The 8,586-nt window shown below is 37.0% G+C and overlaps 1 long non-coding RNA gene across 1 annotated transcript; it reads left to right on the top strand.

The window, feature by feature from the left end:
- Positions 1–590: 590 nt before the first annotated feature.
- Positions 591–3,541, top strand: LOC142161823 (uncharacterized). Its single transcript, XR_012693482.1, has 2 exons — positions 591–1,196; positions 3,289–3,541. It is a non-coding gene; the product is annotated as an uncharacterized LOC142161823 (long non-coding RNA).
- The last annotated feature ends 5,045 nt before the right edge of the window (positions 3,542–8,586 follow it).

Raw genomic sequence — 8,586 nt, 5'->3', positions numbered from 1 at the left:
TGCTATTGGGATGGACGTGGATCCATGTCGCTGGGGCTGTAGCATCAACACTACATCAGGCAGTAAAGTTTGAGTGGAATCACTGTAGACATGTGATTTTTGACCCTCCCCAAGATTTTTTATATTTTAGCATGTAAATATTTAGTTTAGGCCTAATACCTTTATTTCAACCAATTTTGACTCTTTTACTTTATTTCATCACAAAAAATAAAAATTACAAAAATATGTTAGTTCACGTATCTTTCATAAATTTAAATAAATAAATACAAAAATAGTACCCTATTTTTTTCCAAAAAAATATAATTTCGTAGTTTAGTAATTTATTAAAATTAGTTTTTGCATTGTGTAGTATTTTTTATCTTTCATTAAATGGAGTTAACTAAGGTGTTAGACCACAATTGTAGGAGTTTTACAGCCCAATTTTTGACCCAATTCAGATTAGCCCATTAAGTTCATTACCCAATACCCATCAAGCTAACCCTAGGGGCCCTTCTAGACTCTTTTTGGGAACAAAAAATAAATAAAAAGCCCCTAAGGACCTAAGAGCAAAAAATACACAATATATACACCCTATACCTAGACTCTAAAAGGGGATTAAAAAGAATCATCCGCCGTTTTAGAAGTATCCTTTCCGATCGTCCTGCTTCTTCTTGAGAGAATCAGATACACGACCTCCCCCATCGTTCTTCACCATCTTCAGCATCTTCAAACCTTGAGCACCCAAAACAACACACACCCATATAAATGTACACACACACAAAGAATGCCAGAAATCAGCGACACACCAGACTTTCAAGCTTCTTAGCTGTTGTTGCCGGAAATCGGCCAACTCTTACCATTTCCATGGATGCCGCTACCGGAGGTGATGATCGGCGATGGCTATGCTGTCACTCTTGTGCTTAGTCATTGTTTCTGACCTTTCTTTCCCCTCTACTTCTTTGTTTTGCCAGAGTCGCACCATCGACGTCGAACGAACATAAAACAGGCGATAGTCGTCGAAACTGCTGAAATTTGTTTCTGTCGAGTTGTATCGAAATTGAGGTGTTGATGTCGTTTGAGGTCGTAGTTTGAGGTTTCCGAGTAGAATCGAGGTTCCATCGTGGTCTTCGGCTTACGGTCTACTCATGTTCAACTACAGGTCGCGTTCTTCTTGTAAACCAGTTGGAAGATCTTTAATATATTAAAAGATTTCAATGGTACGTTGTTTTCTTCTTTACCATTTTGCTCGGAAGATCATGCTTGGTTAAATTTCTTAATCTTTTATGGTTGTCTTTTGGATTGTTTGTGTTGGTAAATTTTTGTTGCATTGTGTGGTGGAATATTATGTGTTCCGTTAACTTTATTGTTAAGGATTGTAAGCGCTTAATTTTTTTTAACCCCAAAACTATAAAAATGAAGAATGCTAATTGGTTTGCCGTGGAAATCCTTTTCGTTTGGTTTATTTCATGTTCGGGCGTGTCGTTAAAATTTATTTAGTTTATATGATATTTGCATCTGTTCTTCTAAGCAGTGAATCATTTCTCCTGCTAAAAGTTTTTTTTACTAAAATAAGTATTTTGCTTTGACAATGTATTTCAATTAGTAGGAAGATATAGGCGTGAATTGTTGGGTTGTAACAATAACTTTAGTTTTAAGTATATTTTAAAATAAATTCATAATAGCTAAAATCACTCATTTCTTCCACAATAATTCCATATCCTTCGTAACCTTACAATAATCTTAACTTAGAAAAATAAAAACTCTTTAGAAATCGAGGTGTGCCATTAGTTGAATTTTTCATGGCCCTCACAAATTTGGTAGTGCGTAGTTGCTTTAGGCGCGCTACTTTAAAATTACCTTCCTAACTCGGGTGTGCATTTATGTGACCCAAATCCAATCTCAACAACGTTAGATAAAATGTATTGTGGATCGCGGGTGCATTTATGTGACGTGGTTCAAGACGTATTTTAGATGACGTTGAATCTTCCTCCTAAAAATAATAAATAAAAGCGGTTTCAAAGCAAAATGCATAGGTTTAAAGTGTATTAAAATCAGATAATAGGCCAATTATAACAGTTGAGCGACCGTGCTTGAACCACGGAATCCGGGAATGCCTAATACCTTCTCCCGGATTAACAGAATTCCTTACCCGAATTTCTGTGTTCGCGGACTGTAAAACAGAGTCTATCTTTCCTCTATTCGGGATTTGAACCGGTGACTTGGGACACCAATAAACTATCCCAAGTGGCGACTCTGAACTTAAAAATAATCTTGTTTCGATTGTCACTTAAATTAAAAAAAACTCTCTTATACCCCTCTCGGGTTTAGGAAAAAGGAGGTGTGACAGCTCTGGTGACTCTGCTGGAGATCGAACCCAGAATCTTTGGTTCAGGGTTCAAGAATTCGAGCTTAGAATAATTGTTATATTTGGCTTTTATTTATTATCTGGTTTTAATTACATGTTTGGGCATAATGTGCTAAATGTTGCGTTTTACCGCTTTGATATTATCTAAATTGTATATAAACTGCTACGAAACCCTACTCTTCTCGTCTCCAGGGATGTGCACGCTAGCGTGACTCCTCTTCTGTTAGTATCATACCTTAAATTAGAAAGAGGCTCGGACAAGTTACAAAGCCAGATGGCCCTTTGGTTCCCAGTACGTAGCCCCCTCCTCAGCTCGAGTTGTCCGCTAGGGTACACCAAGTCTAGAACAATATACCCAGGTTTTAAATTTAGTATAACTCATCCTCATGCCCGATCCTTAGTAGGAACGTTTGGTCGCATCATGTGCATTTGACTTTGGGGACTCAACACAAGGGTTGAGTCCGTCTAGGACAGGTGTACCCAAAATAACAGACCATCTTGATGCATCCTATGTGCTACATGTTGCATTTCTTCAAGGGTAAAAGGGTCATTTGGTGGATCAATGATAGTTGACGACAAATAGAAAAAGAAAAAATGAGAAAGAAAAGAGGTTGAAGTATAAAAATGAAGCAAGTGGGGCCCAGTTATAATTTTCTATCACATTTTTTCAAGAAAACCAAAAAAATGAATGAAAATGAAAAATCCAATCTGCCCGAACTACGCATACCTGATTCTCGTCTCTCGGGGCGTGATCCGTAGGCAACCCACATAGGGTCCGGTCTTCCTAGTGAGTTTAGGTCCTTGGCTTCACAGGGTCTTAGCCAAGTCTTGCATTTTTAGCCACATAGGTTAATTTTAGTAAAATAGTTGCAACCATGTCTTGCATGTGTCTAGTAGGGAATGTTATTATCTCACATAGTGTTGGTTAAAATTTTTTCATACAGGTGTGGATCTACTTACCGGAGTTTGAGCATGACAAAGCCCCAGGACCATTTAGTCTGGATTGCTCATTCAGGAGTGGATTAAAAGGAGATTTTCTTTTCTTTTTTATATTTTGAGTTTTTCTTTTTATGTCGTATTTTACCTTCTAGTTTTGTATAGTAATGTCGAGTTTTTTATTATTATTGTACTTTCTGTTTTGCATTTGAAAAAGTGTGTAATAAATCAAAAACCCAAAAAAAAAGATTTTGAGTTTTTATATTTCTGTTAGATGTTTTCTTCAGAATACTAACTCTAGAAGTTCAAAAAAAAATCTTTTGTGGTTTTCCTTAGGAAATTAATATCTAGAACTCAAAATAAAAATTGCTTTTATATTTCTTTTTAGTACAATAACACTAAATATTCAAAAAAAAAAAGAATTTTCTTTTAGTACCTCTTTAAAAGTTTTCTTTAAGATATTAATTCCCAAAAATCCAAAAAGATTTTCTTTTGAGGTTCTTCTTTGCGAAATTAATGAAAAAAAAATTCTTTTATTTTCACTAGAACTTTAGGACCTTGTACATAGCAGAAAAAACAACATTCTTTATCTTTGGTTTATTTGTAGAGTTTCTCCCTTAGGTATTCAAATTGAAATCCAAAAATATTTTTTATCTTGTTCATTTCTTGTTTCGAAATCTTTCTTCAGGGATATCAAATGAAAATTCAAAATATTTTTCTTTGGTTTATTCTTTAGATTTCCTTCCAAAAAATAAAGAATCAAAAAATATTTTTCTATTCTAGGGTTTTTTCCTTGATAATTTTCCATAGAGTATTTGTTTCAAAAAGGAAAAAAAGAAAGAAAAAAACATGCTTGTTTAAGATTGAGTTTAGAATAGGTTATAGAACATTAAGTCTAGAAAATTCAAAAAAAAGGGTTTACTTCTTTTATTTCTCTTTTCTCATCAAAGTAGTCATTAAGGTAAAAAATAAGAAATGAGAACATTAATTTGTTTACTTTATTTCCGATCTTCCCGAGCTACGCAAAGATCTGATTCATGCGACGTCATGATACGTAGGCAACCTACATAGGGTTCGATCGAATCATTTTTTATTATTAAAAGAAAAAAGGAAAAAAAGGAAAAAAAGAAAAAGAAAAAAAAAAGAAAGAGGTGCAATTATGGGACGTGTGAAATGAGAGGAAAGAAAAGAGTGATAGTTAGAAAAAAAAGGGAAGGAAAATGAGCAAGCAAGTGCTAGAAAAGAAACGAAAAGAGAAGATTGAAGGGAACAAAATTGGGATGATGCCAAGTGACCTTGTGACCCTCGAAGTCATTCTAGAACCGTTAATTGTTGCTAGGTGCATTGCACACAATGTGATATTTTTGCTATTAAATGCCCTAACGCTAACAGGATGACCCCATTTTGTTTCTTTTTATTATTTTCATAGCAGAAAGATGGTTGGTTTGTGGTTCTTAAAGTGGTAACTCTTCTCTACAACATAAGGTCGAAAAGTAATGACAGACGACAACAGAACTGAGTTGGTTGATACGGGTGCCCAAAAAATTGGTTGAACAGGACACCGATTTGGCATATGAGGTAAGGATGTTAAGACAACACATGACGGATATGTATCAGGCCTGGATGACTGAGAAGGCACCACCCCTTCCACCACCTAGCTTCCTAGATGCTAGCCTTACCCAAACTCCGGTCATAGTACCAGATGATCCCTCATACTCTCCAGATCCACCCGCTTATCACAGCTTTCCCAACCACCCTAGTAACTCCATCACTCGTCCTTCAATTACCTTTCCCCAAAATTGCCCTCCTGTCATATCCACTATCCCCAACAATGAATACCCACTCAAAGCTCATGAGTAAAGGCATTTCGAGATCATTTGAAGCCCAAACTATGTGAAACTGGGGCAGATAATTGGGAAAGTTAATGGGGTGACAAGAATTCATTAAAGAAGAGTGCATCCCGGACGATTTGAAGCAGGCAACTTTGAGTTCAAGTGTATCTCAAGTTACAAAATAAAGTCAGGAAAGTTTTCTCCGAATCGTCGGAGGATATCCATTGTGAAAAGGGAATCACCCAACAAGGGTTTTGTACTTGACAAGGCGCTAAAGAAAAGTGGAAGGCATATCAGTAATACCAATGCCGAAGCCGCAAAAGAAATATTGCGCATGATCTTTAATTTTCATTTCAAGTTGCATGTGTTGTACTTGACATTTTCAGAGATTGGGAGGCCATCTTTCAGCTACCCAAACACTTATACCATTTGATACCGTTTTGAACATGTACTTACTTCTTTAACCTCCATCTTTTGGAATCAAGTTGGAGTCATATGAAAAAAAAACGAAGAGTTCATGTCTCCATAGGTTTAATTTAGAAAGTTCATTCCAAAAGAAAAAGAGATAAAAAGAGATAAAAAAAAAGAAAAAAGAAAAGGAAAATAGTAACAAAAGTAATCTTGTGAACAACGTTTGACCTGATTCTTATTACCACAAGATACGTAGGCAGCCTTACGGTTCGGTCATACCAAATAAAATATTTTATAATCCCACGAAGTCGAAAGTGGGGCAGTCTTTCTTAGTAACGCCATCAACGAAAAAGAAAAAAAAAAGAAAAGAATCAAATTCTCTTGTTTTGGAAATTGGGGCAAAGTTTTATAATGGATTCCAAAAGTTGTAAACAAATAAACCCTGTTATCTTAGTTATTTTGAGCCTTTATGATATCCTTTCTTTCTAACCCTGTCCAAAAGCCACATTACAGTCCAAAAAAGACCTCCCGAATAATCTTTGAGAGTGTCGAGCTAGACATGCCAGGAGCATATGGTGTTTTTACCATGGATGATGCCTTGCCATCTGTAGAATCAGAGGAAATAAGAATGAAAGAACAAAATGAGAGTCTTATTGGTGAAAATCTGCACAGGCACCATAAGGCGATGGAAAGCTGAGAGAAATTAAAAATGAGAGAGTCTTACTGGTGAAAACCTTCACAGGCACCATAAGGAAATGGTGAGTTGAGAAAAAGAACAAAATGAGAGAGACTTGATGGTGAAAACCCTTCGGGCACTACAAGTCGAATAAAGATTGTGAATCAAATTGGATAATCAGAGAATTGAAGCCTAGTTTCACGGTTTAGGGGTATAACAAGAGTTGAACATCAGAATTGCTTGACAGATTAGGCCACAGATGCATGTCATGGTCATTAGAGTTGGTATCCACATCTGATAAGTTTCTACTTTGTAGTTTTCTTATTAGGAATCATCTCTTTCCATTGCCTTTTACTCTGTTCCTTTTGTTTTGTTTACTTCCTCTTCCTGAGTCTGTTTGGTCAGAACAAGTGAGAAATGACTTTAAAATTTTCCACCCGCTTTCCAATTGCACAAAACAGGATCTGGCTAACACATCAAAGTGACATAAGTTAGGAAAGAACAACATGCGCACTGAGTTGGCAACAATCAACGTGCTTTGGGATTCATGTGAAATACAAAGGTTTGGTATATGTCAATTCATGAACAGTACAACAGATCGAGGATGTTGGGTGAATGAATCAAAGGTATTTTCTATGATAAGGTTAACAGAGAAAGTGGTTAACCAATGACAAGTAAGGTCTTCCAAGCGGAAACCAAAGTTATCATGGCAAGTGAAGGAGCAATAGACCTCAAGGCCAAGGCTAGTGGTTTAAGTCAGGAAAGAACAACATCCACACTGAGTGGGAGGCAATTGATGTGCTTTGGGATTCCTGTGAAACACAAGGTTTAGTATATGTCAATGCATGAGCACAATGCAACAGATGAATGGTATTGGGTTTGAACGGATCAGAGGTATTTACTGTAATAAGGGAGACAGAGAAAGTGGTTAGTCAATAAACAAGCAAGGTCTTTCGAATCGAAATCAAAGTTATCATGGGAAGTGAAGGAGCAATCGCCCTCAAAGTCAAGGCCACAAACCAACCACCATATTTATAAACTCACAAGTTTTCTTTTTTTGAAACAGGGACGAAAATTGTGTCCAAATCAAAGGTTGGAAGTTTGATTTTTTTTCAAGTGTCGTGCCCAAATTTTGTCAGTACAAAGGCGGTTTGAGAAGGGGAAAGAAAATTTGTTCGATCTACAGGAACCCTCCACGAGGAAAAGCATAGTTTACGGGCAAGGAATTTTGTTCGTTCTGCAGAGATCCTCCAGGAAGAAAGTATGGCTCAGGTAAGTTCATTCTCGACTTTTCAGGACCCTCCTGGATAATGGGATTTAATTTAAAATTTTCAGGACCCTCCTGGATAATGGGATTTAATTTAAAATTCTCAGGACCCTCCTGTATAATGGGACTTAATTTAAAATTTCCAGGGCCCTCTTGGATAATAGGACTTAGTTTTAAGACCTTCATAGATAATAAGATTTAGCGTAAGTTTTACTTTTAGGAAATAGAATTTAGCTTTGAAGTTGTCACTCTTAAGATGAGATTTAATTTTAAATTTTCAGGACCCTCCTGGATAATGGGATTTAGTTTTTAAATTCTTAGAGCTTTTGGGTACTATGATTCGATTAATACTCACAGATGTTCCCGATATCAAACTGGGGCAGAAAAATTTCTTTTGTTTTGTTTGTTTTATTGTAATCAGGTTCACAAGCAGCAGTTTCAGAGGGGTCAGTTAAAATGTTGGAAATCAGGAGCCCACCTGGAGAACAAAGGGAAGTAGTTCAAGTTTCAAGGGAAGCAATTCAAGTTTCAAGGAAAAACAATGCAACTGTTCAGCAATCAGGAGCCCACCTGGGGAACAAAGGGAAAGCAATAAGGTTCAAAGGAGTTCAGCAATTAGGAACCCACCTGAAGAACAAAGGGAAGCAGTTCAAGTTTCAAGGAAAAGCAGAGCAAGTGTTGGTAATAAGGAGCTCACCTGGAGAACGAAGGCAAGCAGCAATGATCAAAGGAAGACAGCAATCAGGAGCCCACCTAGAGAACGAAGGGAAGCAACAATGTTCAAAGGAAGACAGCAATCAAGAGCCAACCTGAAGAACGAAGGGAAGCAGTAATATTCAAAGGAAGACAGCAATCAGGAGCCCACCTAGAGAACGAAGGGAAGCAACGAGGTTCAAAGGAGTTCAGCAATCAGGAGCCCACCTAAAGAACAAAGGGAAGCATTTCAAGTTTCGAGGAAAAGCAGCGCAAGTGTTGGTAATCAGGAGCCCACCTGGAGAACGAAGGGAAAGAGCAATGTTCAAAGGAAGATAGCAATCAGGAGCCCGCCTGGAGAACAAAGGGAAGCATGAAGGTTCAAAGGAAGTTCGATAATCAGGAGCCCACCTGGAGAACAAAGGAA

This window comes from Nicotiana tabacum, chromosome 7 (assembly GCF_000715075.1).
Source record: "Nicotiana tabacum cultivar K326 chromosome 7, ASM71507v2, whole genome shotgun sequence".
Taxonomy (NCBI): Eukaryota; Viridiplantae; Streptophyta; class Magnoliopsida; order Solanales; family Solanaceae; genus Nicotiana; species Nicotiana tabacum.
This window is presented reverse-complemented; position numbering and strand designations above follow the sequence as displayed.